An 18,375-nucleotide genomic window follows, 5' to 3' on the forward strand; every position below is an offset into this window, starting at 1 on the left:
TCCACCAGGCAGGTCAGTTGGTCATAAAAGGAGATCAGGTTGGTCAAACACAACCTACCCTGCCTAAACCCATGCTGACCAGGTCTGATACCCCAACCATCCTGTAAGTGCTGTCTGATGGCACTCAGTATAAACTGTTCCATTACCTTACCAGCTACTGAGGTCAGGGTAACTGGCCTAAAATTACCAAGATCCTCCTTCCCACCCTTTTTGTGAATGGGTGTCACATTGGCCAGCTTCCAGTCATCTAGAACCTCGCTGGTGTCCCAGGAATGCTAATAAATGATGGAGAGAGGCTTTGCAAGCTCATCTGCCAGCTCCCTCATCACCTTGGAATGGATCCCATCCGTCCCCATGGATTTATGAACATCCAAGCAGTTCAGCAGTTCTCTGACTGCCTCCTCCTGGGTAACAAGGGGACCATTTTGCTCCCTGACACCATCTGCCATCCCAGGAGGACAGTTGTCCAGAGGACAAACCATCTTCTCACTAAAGACTGAGGCAAAGAAGGCATTAAACACTTCCACTCTCTCCTCATCTGCAGTTACTAATTTTCCTTCCTCATCCAGTAAGGAACAAAAACTGGACCTACCCTTCCTTTCACCATTTACATATTTGTAAAAACATTTTTATTATCTTTTACAGAAGCTGCCATTTTTAGTTCAAATAGAGCTTTGGCCTCCCTAACCTTTTTGCTACATGCTCTAGCAGCTCCCTTAAATATTTCTTGAGAGACCTGACCCTCCTTCCAAAGATGATACATCCTCTTTTTATTCCTAAATTGCTCTAAGGCCTCCTTGCTAACCAGGCTGGATATTAACCTCATCAACTTGCTTTTAGGGACAGTTTGTTCCTGTGCCCTCAATATCTCTGTTTTGAAGCACTCCCACCTTTCCTGAATTCCTTTGTTTTTAAGGGCTACTTCCCAGCCCTTACTTATATGCTTTAGTTCTGCTTCAGCTGTTTGCAGCAGTTTGTGGAGCAGTGTGTGGGGCAGGGGTGTTCTCATGGAGTAGAACATCAGACTACAGGACCTGCCTTGGAGGAATGCTTGTGCTGAAGGATGCAGGGCTGGAGGGTTGGTGTGAGGGTTGGAGCTGTGTGCATTGCTGACTTACTGGTCCTGTTTGGTTGGAAGGACCTTTGAGCTGAATTGTTCTCCATGACAGGTTTTTTTCAGGAAGAGACAGTTCACTCCAAAATAAAGTACAAGTTACAGTCATGTCAAGGGAGTGGACTTGTAGGTATATTTTGGATGGTATTGTCTGACAGAGGGAGTGTATCCCCCAATAGTCACTAAGTAAGAGTGGAAACAGATAAGTACCTCACTCAGAGATTGGGGTCAACCAATACCTCATGTGGCTCTTGCCAGTGTCATTCATATTTTGCATCATGCAAGCTGAGTTCATCAAAACAAGAACTTAAGTGTGGGACTAGTAAGTGGCCTCAGCAAAACAAACAAACAAACAAACAAACAAACAAAAAACAACAAAAACACCAAACCAGAGACAAACAGAACTTTGAGTTGATAACATGTTTGCAACTCTTCAAGAGAATTTCCTATAAAAACATATTTTCCAACATCTTCCGAACAAGACCCATTAAAAAAAGGAAATACAGCCATGAGTTTAAGCTTCCTATACAAATATTCAATCTGTAGTTAATTTGAATGACTAAAGAAATCACATTTTCTAGTTGTTTCCTAAAAAGTGTTTCAGAGTAGAAGATCACAGCTGGTGGCACTCAGCCCTTGAAAGATCAGCCAGTATCAGCTTTATGGAGAGGAACATGCCCTGCCAGGAGTAATCCCACCATCTGCAAAGAAATCCTCCACAGATTTCAGTAGCATCCTCTGCTCCCTGTGTGTCCTGCACTGCCTTCACAGCTGGTAGGTCACAATGTGCTCAGCAAAAGCCTCAGTGATGATGCAGCATAAGATTTGAGCATCACAAATATTTAACTTAACGTTGTCGTAGCACAGGGAGAGTTGGAGACATTTGTCAGACTTCCTGCACTATTGTAATTTTTCTGAGAAATGCAAGAAGAGCCTTTCTGTCTGATGGCCTTAAAAGTTTTACTGCAAGGAAGGCTAGGGTTAAGAGAGTTGCTTTTTCCTTTTATTTTGTGGAATTCCAGATGTATTCACCTGAGCTGCACTTTAGTAATAAAACTAGCCTTTTTTGTCACAGGTGATTCTCAGGAAAATTCTGTGAGCCTTTTAACAATGCTGGAACATGAATGTGTGGCCACATATATTCATATTTTACACATCATGGCCTATGTCAGTAAAACCCCACTGACAGGAGTAAAGAGACACAAAAGCAGGAGGCAAAAAAGACAAGATCGCTGTGTGAACTCACCTGTTCCCACCACATCAGGCTCAGCAGCACAGCACTACTCAACACCTGCTGCAGGCTGTGGCTCAGAGGTTTCCTGCAAGGGCTTCAGACCAGCTCTGTCTCTGTGCTCAAGCTGTGCTGCTGCTGCTGCTGAGTGTGGAGAAGATGCAACATTGTGGAATTCTTCCCTCACCACAAAAAAAAAAAACAAAAAAAAACAAAAAAAAAACCATGGGAGCAGCATATTACAAAGTCAAACAAACAAACAGCAATGTATGAAAAGAAAGCTGCTTTCTTCCTTCAGAAAAAAAAAAAAAACCAAAAAAAACCACAAAAAAACAAACCAACAACTTCCTGGGAAACTGCATATTAAAAAAGCATACAAACAAGGGGAGATATGCAGATGAAAATGTTTTTATTGCTAATTAGGTTTTGCAGCATTTAAGGACATCAGATTTATGGTTGCATCTGCAATCTTCACTGAACTCATCTTAAACATACATATTTATTATACAATTTATTTAATGTTATGTGTTAATTTTCAAAGGAAAAATGCAGAGGAAAAGTTGAAAGTAGTAGTCCCAGAAACAGGTGGTGTCAGAAGTCTGCCTAACTATCCCAATCAAACCAATACCCTGTGCACTGATCTGATGCCTTCTGGTAGATGCTTTGACAAAATTACCAATAGATTGCTTGTACTGATTTATATTTTTTAGTTATTATTTTTGGATGCTCCATGTGTCTATATTCTGGGAGTCTCCTGAAATTTCAAACTCTTTTTATCACTTGTTCAGCATTTCTCATAGCAGACATGGAAACAGTGACATTTGCCCATAAACTCAAGTATCACAACTAAAAATGCATTTAAAAAAAGAAAAGCAAGGGTCATCAGGGACAGTGGGGACTTTATTGATAAAATAGGAGTCAAAAATCAGAAAAGAAAAAAGAAACCCACACTAGTTTTAGTAAGAAGTACAATTGGCAAGCAAAAGTAATAGGTGCAAGCAATTAAAAAATAAAACAGTATTACAAATTGAAAGTTTGGGAATATGTTATGGGGTTTCTCTCTAATTAAGTGGTTGATAAGAGAAGCCGGACACTCTCCAGAGCTAAAAGGACCAAAGGCAAGAAGAAGGAGGGGTTTTTATGTATATCAGGAAGAATTCAAATGCCAGTAACAATGAAGGTAGTGTGTTCCCAGTGTGTATTTGGGAGCAAGAAGGGTGAGACACTGAGATCACTAGAGAAGGACAAAGGGACAAACCACCTTGTGAGCCTGCCGTGGTTCAGAGAGCAAGAAACAACAGCAGGTCTGGATAGCTTTGACTGAAGAGTCTTAAAATGAAGCTGATGTTGTGTCTGTTTCCCTGATGTTTCCTTTTAATCTCACAGTACTGGGGAAACTACAAATTACTGGAATAATGTTAATTCTCTGCCAATGTTTGTTGAAGACAAACAAGACAATGCAAAGATAGGCTTGAAGCCAGCGAGCTGTTTGTATTAGAAAGAGCCATGTTCATAAATCAACAATAAGGCTCAAGGCTAGGACTGCAATTAATAACTGTTAATGACATGTTAATATGAAAATGGGTCATATTTAACAAAATTTATAATTTGTACATGGTAGTAAACTGAATAAGGAGACTACATAGCTTGAACATACTCTAGATATTTTAGGATTTTAGTATCACATATTTTTTGAAATAAACTATGATAAAATATGCCCTGTACAACACTGAAGCACAAATATTAATGGATTAAAGAACCACTTAACTGGTAATTATCAATTTTTAAACTTTTTTAGTGAGTAGATTTTATCAAGCAATAGATTTCTTAGTGGATTTCACAGAGATTGGTACAAACCCATATTTTTATCAGCATCTTTGGGGTTGAAACTAGATCTTCCAAATGGCATAAATCTTGTCAGACTCCTAAATTTTTCCCATGCTTAGGCAATAATAGAGAGATGATGGAGCATTTTGTAAATTAGGGCCATTCAAAATAAATGTGAGTGAATAAATGTGGCAGCTGAGTCCTAAAAATGCAGACCAAAGCAGACCTAAAGATGATGTTGGATGCATAGATGAATTTGAATGTTAAGAATGATGCTGGGGGAAATTATATGATTGATGTAGCCATTATACTTACACAGGGGAAGAAAGTGAGTGAGAGAAGGGATGTGATTTCTATCTGGTTTTGTAGCAGTAGTGAGTACTGGAGTATTACACCTTGGCCTGATAACTCTGGTTTTAAAGGGATGCTGAAAAATTGCACAGGAAGCAGAGAAAAGCCATAGGAAAAAAGAAACTTAAAATAACAGGGCAGCAAGAAAAGATCTCACAAAAGCAAGCTATTAGAAAATTTGGCTTTTGTAAGTTACTAAGTAAGATGAATGAGATGCTTCTTGGAGGCATGGAGAACACCCCAAGAGAAGTTGTGCAGAATATAAAAACTATCAGTTAACATGAGAGAAGCTTTGGGTTGAGGCAAGATCTACCAGTCTCTGCAAAGGAGACTGATTAGATTGCTGAAACAAGTCAGCAAAAGGACTGGTGGCTGCTCAGTCTCTTGCTGTGTCCAGCCATGGCTGGAGGCTTTTCAAGATAATCTTTTAGGATGATCTGATTGCAAGCAACTGAGTGATATTCTGTGACTTACAATTCACAGGGGGCAAAAAAAGTAGTCTTAAATACTGTAAAAATGGCCCTGCTCTGAGCAGGTAATGCATAAGGTATATATAAACTATATATTACTGTACAGATTTCAGAGCCCACTTCATTCATATGTATAGGCATATCCTGATTTTTAACAAATTATTATGAGTTACCCAGATTTTATCTATTCTTTTTGACCTGTTTTTCTTCATTTTTTGATAGAAATCAGGCATGTCAAACCTGGCTGCCAGCTCTGACTCCCATCTATGTATCTGGCATTGCATATCCATCTATGAGTCATTTCTACCACGTAGCAAATTTCCTCATGGAGAAAACAAATCCAAACCCCCAAACCATTCAGTTTCCATGGAAGGGTGACTTCTGCAGATTCCTACAGAAGTCAGTGAGTAGTTCTGAGATCTAATAGTGCACATCTCTGTATGTGACCAAACCAACACAGGTTCCCAGTGTGGTCAAGCTCTGAGCCACCTGCTCTAGCAGAAGATGTCCCTGCCCACAGCAGAGGGGTTGGAACTTGATGATCTTTGAGGTGTCTTCCAACCCAAACCATTCTGTGATTCTGCAACTGTGATTCCATGGACAACCAAGCAGTAATGTAGGATTGAGAGAATGGTTCACCTTCAGAAGTACACACCTGTGTGGGGGTGCATAAACTGACCCATGAGCTCCACTGGCTCAACAGGCTGTGACTGCAGACCAGATAGCTCAGGTGTGCCTCCTACCATGGCAGATGTTATAAATACACTTTTATTCATCCTATACTTCTTCCCTGTTGCTGAGGGTTTGATATGAACACCATACAGGGCCAAAGGCCAAACTGAGTGCATTGCTCTGGCCTGTGTTGCAATTACTCTTATTTCATATGGTAAAGGAAAATAGATGTCTCTGCTATTTTAGGATACAGCCAAGCAAATTACTTCAACACATGAATAAACTGCATGAAAAGAACTTCATTCCACAGAAACTTTGTCCAAATAGGGGGGAGATGGGTTTATATTTCGACCACTCTAAAACTGTCTCAGATGAAAATAATTTTAAAAAATTGAACATTCTACCTTGATCCTGCTCTACCTGTCACTTGTTTCTTTCTCCTTTTTGCTCTCATCTGATCATGGAGTTAAGAAAGAGCTCCCAAAATTCTGGCCAACTGCACATGATAATATGATGATGTAATATAATTTCCTCTCTGTGGTCCATATGTGCTAAGACAGACTGCGCAGATATGCTGTATTTATAAGATAATGACAATATTTCCTAAAGCAGTGCATTTTTTTACTGCTTGTGCTGGGTTCCAAGTCATTACCACATCTTTCAAGCAGTACTTCTTTAACCTCATGGTTAGTAGAGTGAGTGCTAGGAAGTGCTGCAAGGAATTGCTAAAGATGAGAGTAATTTATACAAAAAGTTTTTTTTATTTTATTTATTTTATGTTTACAACAAGAGAATGTGGCAGTCAAATAATCTAGAGTTGACCTCAGATCAGATCAACATGTGCAGAATGTCAGAGATATTCTGCTCTGCTGCATGTACTCAAGCTCACTGGAAAGGCAGCTCTCAACAGGGCACTGCTGTCTGCCAGAAGTCCAGCTGGAGGAATGCTTGGCCTGGATCCCCAATGCAGGGTCACCATCATCCATATGGTGACAAATTTGAGTCCAGGCTCGAGTGTCAGGGGCTACTAGAAGAAGAGAGTTCTGTTGTGTCCAGTGCTGGTTCCTGTCATCCTCTCTACAGTAGGTATGAAAACTGCAGAGCAGACAGAAAGAGCAGACTGAGAATTTGGTGTGTAAATCTCATCTGAGAGCTCAGCCATTCTGCATGGGCAGGCACAAAGCTGTCTCCAGATACATATTATATAAACACCTTCAGTTCATAAAAAGGTGTAAGCAAATATCATCAGCTGTAACCTGCCTCTAACCTTGAGCTCACTTCAGTGGGAAAAGTTGGACTGTATGATCCAAAATCCCTTTGAGCATGATGTCTATGATTTTTAAGTGTTGTGCCTTTCATACAATAGAAGCTACTCTCTAAATGCTGGATTCTCCAGGGAGCTCCAGCTCCTTCATGCTGCTTTGGGGAAGCAGATCAATTAACTGCTTTTAGCTTGCTTTATAGCTGCTTTGTGTCCCTGGGGCACTGCAAAGGGCTTTGATACATTTTCTCCTGCAAAGCCCAGGGCATGCTAATGGTAGGTCTAGGAACAGACATTCTCACCTGGGACAAGGCAACAGAAACAATCATGCCCAAGAACCTTCCAGAGACCTCGAGCACACTGAAGGGCACTGAGTTTAGCATTAGCTGAGGAAGCAGGATTATACATTTATGGAATTTTCCAAATAATTTGCCAAAAGTCTCACTTCCAGCTAAGAATTGGTACAGAAAATGCTGCTGGATGTGCAAGAACTAGCACGTGTGTGGTTTAAGGGATAAGCTGTGGAAAAAACTATAACATCAGGAGCTAGATTTGGGATTTATATGCCCATTACAACTCCTTGTTCCATGCTGTAATATTTGATTATCCCACCAGCCTGCTACTCAAGATCATGAAAAGTTCATGCATAAGAAACATCTGTTTTATCATTCATGACAATAATTCAAACAACAGATAATTTACTTCAGCACTTTCTTCACCACACTTCTCCACAGGAGCACACAGTGGAAACAGCTATCCCTCAGCAAGTACTTGCAGCTCCCAGGGGAGATGACACAAGAAATTCCAGATTTGGGCTTGTTGGTAAGGATGTGTTTCCATTCTGACTTTTTCTAGAACAATATTTCAAGAAAATGTGGGAGCAGATTCATGCACAGGGATGTGAATTTGAGACCATTCAATATCTTATTTCTCTTCAAACTTCCCATGCCTCAGTTTCTGAGGAGAGTGAAAAAAAGAGACATCTATAACTGAATACAGAGGGTTGACACCTTCAGCCATTTGATAGCACAACTCTTTGTTAGGCACCTGCTTCTCAATCCAGTGCAATACTGAGGCTTCTCTCTGCTCACAGAAGAGATGATCCTAGAATATTTCTTCTTAGCAACCTCATCCTGCTGGAAATGATTTGATAGAAGATCATAGTTTCCCCCAGTCTCCAGCTTGGAGGTGAATCACAGCCTACACTGCTATGGACTGACAATTCCAGCCATCAGACAAATGCTCTATGAGGAGATGCAAGAAGTGGAAACTAGGTCAGTTTACTGAAGATGCCTATAAAAAAAACTGCTGGAGCATTTAGGTTCAAAATCATAAAGACCAAAGCACAAAATTAAACATAACTAGCAAGGGATGTGAAAGATAACAAAGAGCTTCCTATTAATATTTCAGCAGAAGGAGGAAGATGAAGGAAGAAGCTGGTCTTTCACTTAGTGAGGAAGGAAAGCTAATAATGCCTCGAAGGCTGAAGTGGTTAATGCTTTCACCTTTCAACCTTCACTAAAACTGCAATGAGCCTATAGCTAACATGGTAATACTAGTGAGTGGGGAGGAGAAATCCAACTAACAGCAGGCAAAAGGCAGGCTAAGGGATTTCATTAAAACCACAGATTTCTTTTTTTTTTTTTTTTTTTTTTTGGTTCAAATTGCAAAACTGACCAGCCATTCTCTTAAAGGATATGTGATACCTAAGCGGGAGAGAAAAGTGCAGATATGGGTCTGATGTTCTGAAAGAAAGGGAAGAGCTAGAGAATTATTGACCAGTCTGCATACTGTCAACTCCAAGAAAAAAACATTGAAACAAGTGGAACAGACCATTTTGGCACACTATGAAAATAAAATCACGATTGCAAGAACACCAGACTTAACAGATCTTGAAAGTGTGGGAGACAGAGTATGGACTGTAGAAGAGGATGAAGTTGTGTTTGCTTTGACTGTAGGAAGGCTTTTGCCACTATTTCACGTGAAATTTGCTCAAGCAAATTGGGAATCCAGCCCAAATTCTATACTGTAATGTGGGTGGCTATCTAGTAGGAAAGTTATCCTCAGCAGGATCTATCTGTGCTGCCCTGTTGTCCTGGAGGAAAAGCCAGAGTGGGGCTTTGGAATGTAGCCTGGGGTCTTTCAAAATCTTTCTGTCTTGAACAGCAGCACACAGGTGCTACATCTGATGATGATGCAAGTCTAGGTTTGAAAATCAAAGATCCCATGGAGATCCTTTGAAATAATTATTTCATAAAGGCATTCAGAACAACAGCAGGCATGGAGTTGCCTCAAGCTCCTCAGTTGTATCAAACCCAGTTATTTTCTGGCAGTTATTTTCTCCAAGGATGCATTAACAAGATTCATGTTTATCACATGAAATCTAGCACAGGGGAATCTAGCACAGAGATGGGGAGAAGTAAAGCCCTGCAGGTTACTCGTCCTGCCAGGGCATATCTGAGGATGGCTGATGATGCTGAGGTGTTGCTTTTTTCAACCATTTTATCCCAGCAAATTTAAATGGTGTTGCAGACATCCTCCCTCTTCTGCTGCAGTGGTGACCAGACTGGCTTTCCCAGATGTGAACAGGATTGTGGCTGTACAGGTGAGGCCAGTTTTGGCTTGGTAGTCACTGATCTCAGAGGGAGCAACCACTAGAGTGGGAATAGGTGCCTTCCTGCAGAATTAATCTAGGTCATGAAGAAGGTAGTGGGAAACGAATTACAGGAAAAATAAAGAGTGGTTCTCTGTCTAGTCTCAGAGCTAGCTCTGTTTTGAGGCACCTCAAAAGAAAAGACAGAAGGCTGCAGTGGATACCTGTATGTTGTCTTCAAACTAATGAAATTCTGCAATGAACATCAAAGAAAAGATTTTTTTTTCCCAGTGTTCCCAAGAAGCAGTGGACATACTCTGCAACAAGAGAGATTTCAGGTAGAGATTCAGCTTAAGTCTGAGGAGAGGAGAGGCTTGGAACAGGTCACTGCAAAGAAAGTAGAGGGAAGGGGAATGTTCACCACAGACAATGTTAGACAAGCATCTGTCAGTAAGTGTAGTTAATGCAGGCTGTGCTTGGGGCAGGGGAGACATGAGAAAAACCCTTTAGTCTCTTCCAGACCTCTGACTGTGTACTTAGATGTATTCCCCTGTCTCCCTCTGATTTTTCCTCTTCATCTCTGGAGTCAGCTCACTAGAGTCTCAGGACCTTGGCCCTGCTGTCTGCCCATATCCTTCCCTGCTCAAAAAAATCTGCAGTCCTGAGGCAAGAGAGAGTTTGTGATGGCTCCCACCTGAGTAGGTCCCTTGGCAGGAGTTGTGCTCCATCACTGGTACCCTGGTGGAAGCCAGGCCTCTCCATCACCTCTGTGGACACTTTCCCTGGGCACATTTCAAGAACCCTGACCCAGCACATAGTGAATGATTAATGCCAAGAGATTTTTAACACATGAAAAGTCTCCTAACTTGGCCACTTTACTTGTAACCTTGTCAACTGCTTTAAGCCTCAAATTGGTGAGATATTTTTCTTCCTGAGTTGCCTTTGGGAGGTGACAGAAGATGAAGACAACAGTCCTCACTGTGCAAATAAAAGGGGGGTTTTCCTGAGGAAAAACTAACTAACTAACTAACTAACCAACTAACTAACTAATACCAGACACCATGCTGGCCATAATTTTTGCTCAATATGAGAACTACAGGCTTTGTCCTCTGTATATTTTTCTGATGTTTAAACCCAGGGATAACTAATGCAGCCTAAGAAGCACTGTGTTGTGGATCCCCTGTGAGGTCTCACATGGTGTCCCAAAATACATCTTCCTTGTTCAAATATTTTTTGGAAGCCTGTCCTGGCTGAACATGTGCAGCCCAGCCTTTCCTCAGTGACTCAACAGCTTCAGGTGAGATTAAAGGGAGATGGACCAAAGCCATATTGAAGGGAAAGAAGTACTGCCAGAACCCAGGAAACCCTTTTTTTCACTTGATGAAGAAGAAAAACTTTTGCTGGATCAAGGTAGACATCAACTGTACCAACCTTTTCCCTGAGCATATGGGGTCAGTGCTTTGATCCAGCCTGATCTTCTCCCTTTCCCTCAGGTTGAATACAAGTCTGTATCATGTCTTCTGCTCCAAAAAGGTGACAGAAAAAGAGGAAGGAAAAACAGCTCCAGAGGGAAACAGTGATTCCTGTGTGTGGTACCCTCAGGCCAGGAAAAGGTGGAAAGATTTATCACACTAGGCAGGGATGGACAAAAGGGATGGACAAAGATCAGAGCTTAGGGCAGTGATTTTGCTCTGGTACTCCAGGTGTGATATATCACTTCCTGTGCCCTGGTTCCTTTCTTTGCATTGGGATTGTTGTGTTGGCAACAGTGTCAAAATGAAATTAGGAAACAAAGTCATAATGCTCCCAATTTTGTAAAATTGATATTGAATGCTAGCAGACATTGTGGTGAGCATCTTCCAGAGCATGAAAAAGTAGTTTATCATCTTCATTGTCATATTTTTAAATGTTTCAAATACAATTATCAATCATAATAAAAATGTGTAAATTCTGAATGCACTCATTTTAGACCTCCTTCTGCTGAGAAGAGATCTAAAAGGGTTCATGTCATCAGACCCTCAATTCAATCCTCTTCTCTAGACAGAACCACTCTCTATCTACTGGAAAGTGACTGTATCTTTGCACTTTGAAAGCATCCGGGCAGGAATTTGGAATGCACTTAATATTTTACTTCCTGAGGTGGTAATGTGAAAATGGATACCTTTGTTTTCAGCTCTTTTGCTTTCATAACCAAGACAAAATTAAGAACAAATATTGGCATGGGAGAAGAGGAAGTGCAAATTTCTGCTTTCAAGAAATAAAAAATAAAAAAATGAGAACTTGAGAGTATGTGGACTATTTGTGCCTAAAGTAGCAGTATTTTTGTAAGCATTACATCCATAAAAGCTGCTTTCCCCACAGATTTGTGTCTGGTGGCTGACTGCAAACTCCAGCTGAAGCTGTTTTCCTGCAGCCTGACAGGTCTCAGCTGTGTGGCTTCTCTGGCTCTAATAGTGTGTGAATAAACACCTCACTTTTCCCAAATGTGTGATACTCCAGTGGTCTCTCTTAGCTTCCTCTGTGCCTCCTTTCATAAAGTGCAGGAATGTCATCATCAGTGAGATACTCATCTTTCTGACAAAATTTGGCTTGGGTTTGCCCAAAAGGCTCAAAAATTACTGCAAAGGCACACAGACAGACAGACAGACATGAAAATGTACAAAGTGATTGCATAAACTCCATTTCCCCAGGAAACACAGACTGAAAGCAGCTCTGTTGAAAGGGAAACGTTTACTAACCAAATACCGCAGGAAACTTTGAATAAAATGTTACCAGAGTTAGAATGCAAAATTTAGACACTTGGGCCTTGGAGGGAAAATATTTGGTCCTCAAATATTTCATATTTCAAACGGATTTTATCTCTTGGGAATTTATTCATAACTTTTCCAAACATCTGACAAGGTTTCATTATTATTTTCTTTAATAAGAAAGCAGTATATGATTTGTCTGCATTTATTAAAAAATCTTATAAAAACAACACTTGGGCTAGAAGAGCAGACCTGCTTTCCTACAAAGAAACAAGGCCATCTCTGACAGGAGGTGGTTCTGTTTTATAGACTTCATTTATTTCTTGTAAAATTAAGGCAATTTTGTGGGCTTGTTTGGTTGGGTTTTTCCCCAATTTTATATATATATATATATATATATATATATATATATATATGTATGTATGTATGTATGTATGTATATGTAATCTAACCCAATCTTGGAAATTCACAGACACGTGTATAGTGCTGGGAAGCCTCAATGTGTGACTGAAAAGTTCAAATCTGAGTCTAGTCTTGCCTACAATAGAATTTCCAGGAGAACTCATGTAGCCAGCTCCATCCCAGAGACTGCAGATTATTGCAGCGCTATTACAGTATCACAGTAATGGTACATCAGAAATTAAAAAAAGGCAAGATTAATGTATGATTTTGCAGTTCTGAGGTCACTGAGCTAGAGAATAGAATTGTCAGCATGTGGACATTATCTGCAGTGGGTGACATAGTTTTTTGGAGCATGTCATAAAATTACTTGTCCAGGAGACCATGATATGAAGCTAACAAACCTAAAAAGAGACCAAGATGTACCATTTCAGGAATGGGTGTAATATTTTTTAGGATTCTTCAGCCTTTCATAGTTTGTTAGCCAATATATTTTTCTCTCTTTTGAATGGGCATCAAGAACAACATCTGCAGGAGGCAAGCCCAAAGATTAATTCCTCCCTTGCACTTCCTGCATTTGTTCAAGTAGTTGAACTAATATTTATGAATAATGCATTGCACCCATGAATGCCACAAATCAATGCAACTCCAAGTACTTCATACTTAAACCAGCTGAGCCTCAGACTCAATTATTTTTGAGCATTATTAAGTATTATTATTAGTAGTAGTAGTATTAAGCCAGCTTTTTTTAATAGTTAGTAAATATCATGTAAACATTTATTTCCAGAGTACTACTACTTTTCTACATCAAGGAATTATTAAGAGTTTGATCATATTTCTGGCAGTTTCCTTAGTCTTTATGGCCTGTTCATTTTGGTCATTAATTGTTTTTAGAGCTTGGTATCTTACTTGTGTGATGGTTTTGTGTTTGTTTGGGTTTTTTTAAATTATTGTTATTAATTTTTATTCAGAGTTCCATTTGAAAGCTTTAATTAGGTAATTGGTGAGGGTTTGAGTGCAGATATTAAGAGAGAGAATTACTCAGGAAAAACACTGGATACCCTAGGGTACTGTTGTTGTTGTTACAAATGCCTGGCAGTGGTTCAAAACCATCAGAGCATGTATTTTGCCCACATAAATGTCCATCAGGAAATTATGAGAATTTAAGAATGGATGAACAAAATAGTGAGGCCATTGCTATCGAAGGCAATGAAGAAAATACAATGTTGCTGTCATCAGAAACTGAAAATCTAATGTAACACAGATTTGAAAAATTATATAAAGTTCTATAATCTTTTATATGGGAAATTAGAGAAAATAGTATTTTAATGGCTTGTTTCTTAGCTACTGTCATTGGTGCATGTACATTTTTTCTCACAGTGGAGCAGCTCAGATGCTGTCAGCCAGATCAGTACTGCTGAAATCAAAGGAGTCACACAGATTGACACCAGCTGAAGACCTGTCCTAACAAATCTGACTTTATTTATGGGGAATGAAACCACAGCCATGTCTCCTCAAAGGCAATAGTCCTGCTCAAATAGTGGGAATAAATTGTTTTGGCTACATGAATGAATTAAGTATTGAATGTTTCATTTTTCAGTCTTGGCTGCTGCCTCACCTAAATCAGTAGAGCTGATTTACACCAGCTCTTTGGAGAAATAACCAGTTGGTCCTGGAGTGCTGACAGTCAGGCTGGTTTACCTGGACCAGCTGATTTTCTGTTTAGCAGCTGGGTGTATGATCAGCCTCACAAATATTCTGGCATAAGGAGTTCAAGCCACACAGCATGGTCATATGTACTTAGTAATGGAAACTTGGGCTGAGTAGCATTCCAAGGTAAATCCCTTCATCTGGCATTTTCTAAAGGACTCAGGGAATTCAGTGCTGGATTTACAACCTTAGCTCCTGGTACTGCATCACTGTATCAGGGAGACACGAGGCTGAACAGGAGCAAAGGAGCATTTGGCTCTCTATCCACAGTGTGATTCCTGTTCACCTTCTTTGGAAAGACTCTTTAGACAGCAAAAGAGTGAGTCTTCTGCAGCTTCTTTCACTCAGGTGTCAGGTCTCATCTCCAAAGGCCAGCAACTCTGAAAATGACATATTCACCTGTGCTGAAGTGGGGCTGGCTGAGTGTTCAGATGGTTGATGTTATCGAGAGTCTGCTAAAACAGATGTTTTCATACTCTTGTTTGTAAAGCTTCTTTGATATTTCAAAGGCCCAGGCTGATGTAATTCTCCTTCCTATTGCCTAAGTAGTGTCAATAACAACAACAATAATTGATGGTGCAGTTTGACTTCTCCACTTCCCTTTCCATTCCAGTAGGTGCTTCCTGAATCCCAGCCTCTCTGCTGACTCAAAGGGATGTCACCTTCATCATGGAGAAAAGTAGAAGAAAAAGCATCCTGATAGGAAACTAACACTGCTAGTGGTTTGGCTCATTTAAAAGTCAGATTAATGAATTAACCTTTATCTTTTATGAGTCAGGAAAGCCCAAGTTGTTATTTTTCTTTTTCCTTGGACTTATGGGTAAACTCTGTTCTTACTTACTTACAGAGGAAATCAGCTACAAGCAAGAAGCTATTCCTGCCATGCATTTGCAAGAGAAAACAACACCCATCCTTCCTGAGCCCTCTTTCTGTTCCTAGTAGTCCCTGTATTCTTTGGCTGGCTACAGCCTTCAGTAAAATTGTCAGACAAATCAAACAGCTTAAAATAAATCAATCTATTTCCCAGTTTATTTGTTCTAAGAAGACTGTAAATGATGTCAAATTGAGAAACCTGTTTACGTGGCTGAGAGGCATAAGGGATGTATTGAGGAAGAAGTGATATTAAAGCATTATCCTGACAGAATCAGAGCTAGCTTGAACTGGGGCATGCTGCTTGTTTCCTGTGGATGGCTGTAGAGTGATGGATAGTGGCATTCACAGATATGTCCATGGAAAGGGAAAGGTGATAAAAGGTATAAAACTGTTGCATTCAAGTTTCAAAAAAACCCAAACAATTTGACACTGGGAATTAAAAGCAATGTGGCTTCCTTATTTTATTAAGGGGAAGAGTCAGCAGTGATTTATGGAACCTTTGAATATTTATATGTTGGAAGAAGGTGTTGAATTCTCATCAGCCAAGCAGACTTTGGCAGAAAGATGAAACCAGCAAACTCAGACTGAAATACGGCACAAATGTTTAACAGTGAATGTAACTGAATTCATCAAAACATGAAGTGGATTTTCCATAATTTGAAGATCTTAAATGGAAGTCTTTGAATTAGAGAGAGTAGTGTCTATAGAGCCTTCATTTACTGGGATCACTACAAGACTCCCCAGGATCAAGCCAGGGTGATACAGGATTGCACTGATCTCTTTTAGCATTGTCATCCTCTGAGGAACCTGAGAGCTCATAGAAAACCAGGTTTGGGTTGCTGCTATCAAACAGTTCAGCAAGAGCTGAAGTATCCCTGCCATTTGGGATTTAATGAAACAACATTACACCCAGACACACCTGTAAGTGCCCCAGTGTGCCATATCCACACATCAATCACGATCAGAAAGGCTGCTCAGGCACCTGGATGTCTCAGCACCACTGCCCCGGGACCCTGTCTCATCCAAGCTAAGACAGTTCTGGTTTAAAATTACATGACAAGCTCTCACAAGCCAGCTGAGGTGGGCTGTGGAGCTTCAAGCAGCCAGATGTCCCCATCTCAATGACTTCATCCTTGCTGACACACTTGACCACAGCATTTGCTAAGGAATTCACTGAGGCCACGAAATATGCTGAGGAAATAGTCAAAGAGAGGGAGATAACCAAATGCTTTTTGGGAAAAACCCAAACCAACACAATGCCATTTTTAGTCATTTCTAAAGTGCTCTTTACCTTGATATTGTAGCCTGATACCACAGGAGCTTTGAACTTTTGTACCTCCTTCATTTGGAAACATATTTTTGCTAGATCTGCTATCATAGCTCCTTCATCTCCAAGCCAGCAATCACAATTTGTATTAAATATTAGCTATCAGTTCTACATCTGAGCCCTTTACCCTATGCTAACACAAATAGTTTAACATTTTTTAAAAAAACAGGCCATTTCACCTAGGTTAGGGGAATTGAACTCTCAAAATGCTGCTTTCACTTCACAAAGTATTAGAGGTTTCTACCCCAAAGTCTGGCACTCAGTAGTATGCACATGCAGGTCAGCATCACCTGGGTGACAAGAAGATAGCAGGGCTTGTTCTACATTCCCCAGCAGAATATCAACAGTGTAAAAGGAAGGATGTGCTGGTGACAGCAGGGCGAGGGAGAAATATTGAAGTAGAAAAAGCTGGAACGAACAAACAGAGGAAAAAGTGAGGAAAGAGGTGGAGGATATAGAGGAGGGAAAATAGAGTTCTGGAGGAACCTGACAGAAAACACAGTCCTAAGCCTGTTCTTCAGGGTTGTGAGTCCTGGGAAGGGACTGTGGTAGGGGTGAAGGTGCTGGAGGAGGAAGATAGCTCATGGAACTTCCTTCAGTTTGCATTTATTTCTGTTTGACTGATCTCCCAGAGCAGCTGTCTGTCCAGACTGTCACACAAACAAACTGATCTTTTAGAGTTCCCTGGTCCAGCTGGTGTGAAACCATTAAACTGCCCATGTCATGTCACACAGTATGAAGGGATTGAAGTTGCTGTGTGATCAGAAGTTACCAGAGCAGATTTCTCACCCCACAGGCTATCAGCCCCAGCCTTGAGCATTCAGCTGTACCAGCTCTGTGGAGAAAACCAAACACAGCACCAGATATCCAGGAAGGCTGGGATAGAATCATGGAATAGTTTGGGTAGGAAGGGACTTTAAAGATCAGCTGGTTCCAACCACCCTTCTGTGGGCAGGGACATCTTCCACTAGACCAGATTGCACAGAGCCCCATCCAAGACCAGAGACCCTGATCTTGAACACTTCCAGAGACAAGGAACTCACAGTTTCTCAGGAGAACTTGTTCCAGTCTCTCACAATTCTCACAGGGAAAGATTTCTTCCTACTATCTACTCTAAATCTAGCCTTTTTCAGCATAGACACATTTCTCCTTTTCCAATCACTATGTGGAGGCCCAAAGACCCTCCCCTTCCCTCTTGGAGCCCCTATATGTACTAGAAGGTTCTATAAGATCTTCTTGGTGCCTTCTCTTCTCCAAGTTGAACTATTCCAACACCCTCAGCTCTTTCTCACAGGAGAGGTACCCCATCCCTTTGATCCTCTTAGTGGCCTCCTCTCAACTCACTCCAACAGCTCCATGTCCTTCTTATGTTGGAGGGATGCTTGGGGAGAGGGGCTGGGAGTGGCTCATCCCAAGCCAACCTGGCACACCTGAGTTCCAGGTGGTAACCAAAGTTGAGCAGAAGTTAAGTTCTAGTTCTTCTTCTCAGTTCTAATTTGGCCATCAGAGTGATTCACCCACCCCTCCCTGCCCAGTCTGTCACATCAAGAAGAAAGGTTTGCCTACTTTTAAATTTACCTTGACACCTATTTTAGCCCATGAATAAACTCTTGCATTTAAGACCTGTGAAGCTATTTAACAGGGTTTCCTTCCCTTTGCCAGCACTCATTTTCCTTATAATATTCTATTCCAGTTTAAGGATGAAAGAGACTTTAAGTTCTTTCAAGATGAGATTTAGAATGTTTGGGGGAAAACCTATACCTGTGCCTAAGTCAAAGGAGAAAATTACATCAGACATTT

Source organism: Cinclus cinclus, chromosome 1 (assembly GCF_963662255.1).
Source record: "Cinclus cinclus chromosome 1, bCinCin1.1, whole genome shotgun sequence".
NCBI lineage: Eukaryota > Metazoa > Chordata > Aves > Passeriformes > Cinclidae > Cinclus > Cinclus cinclus.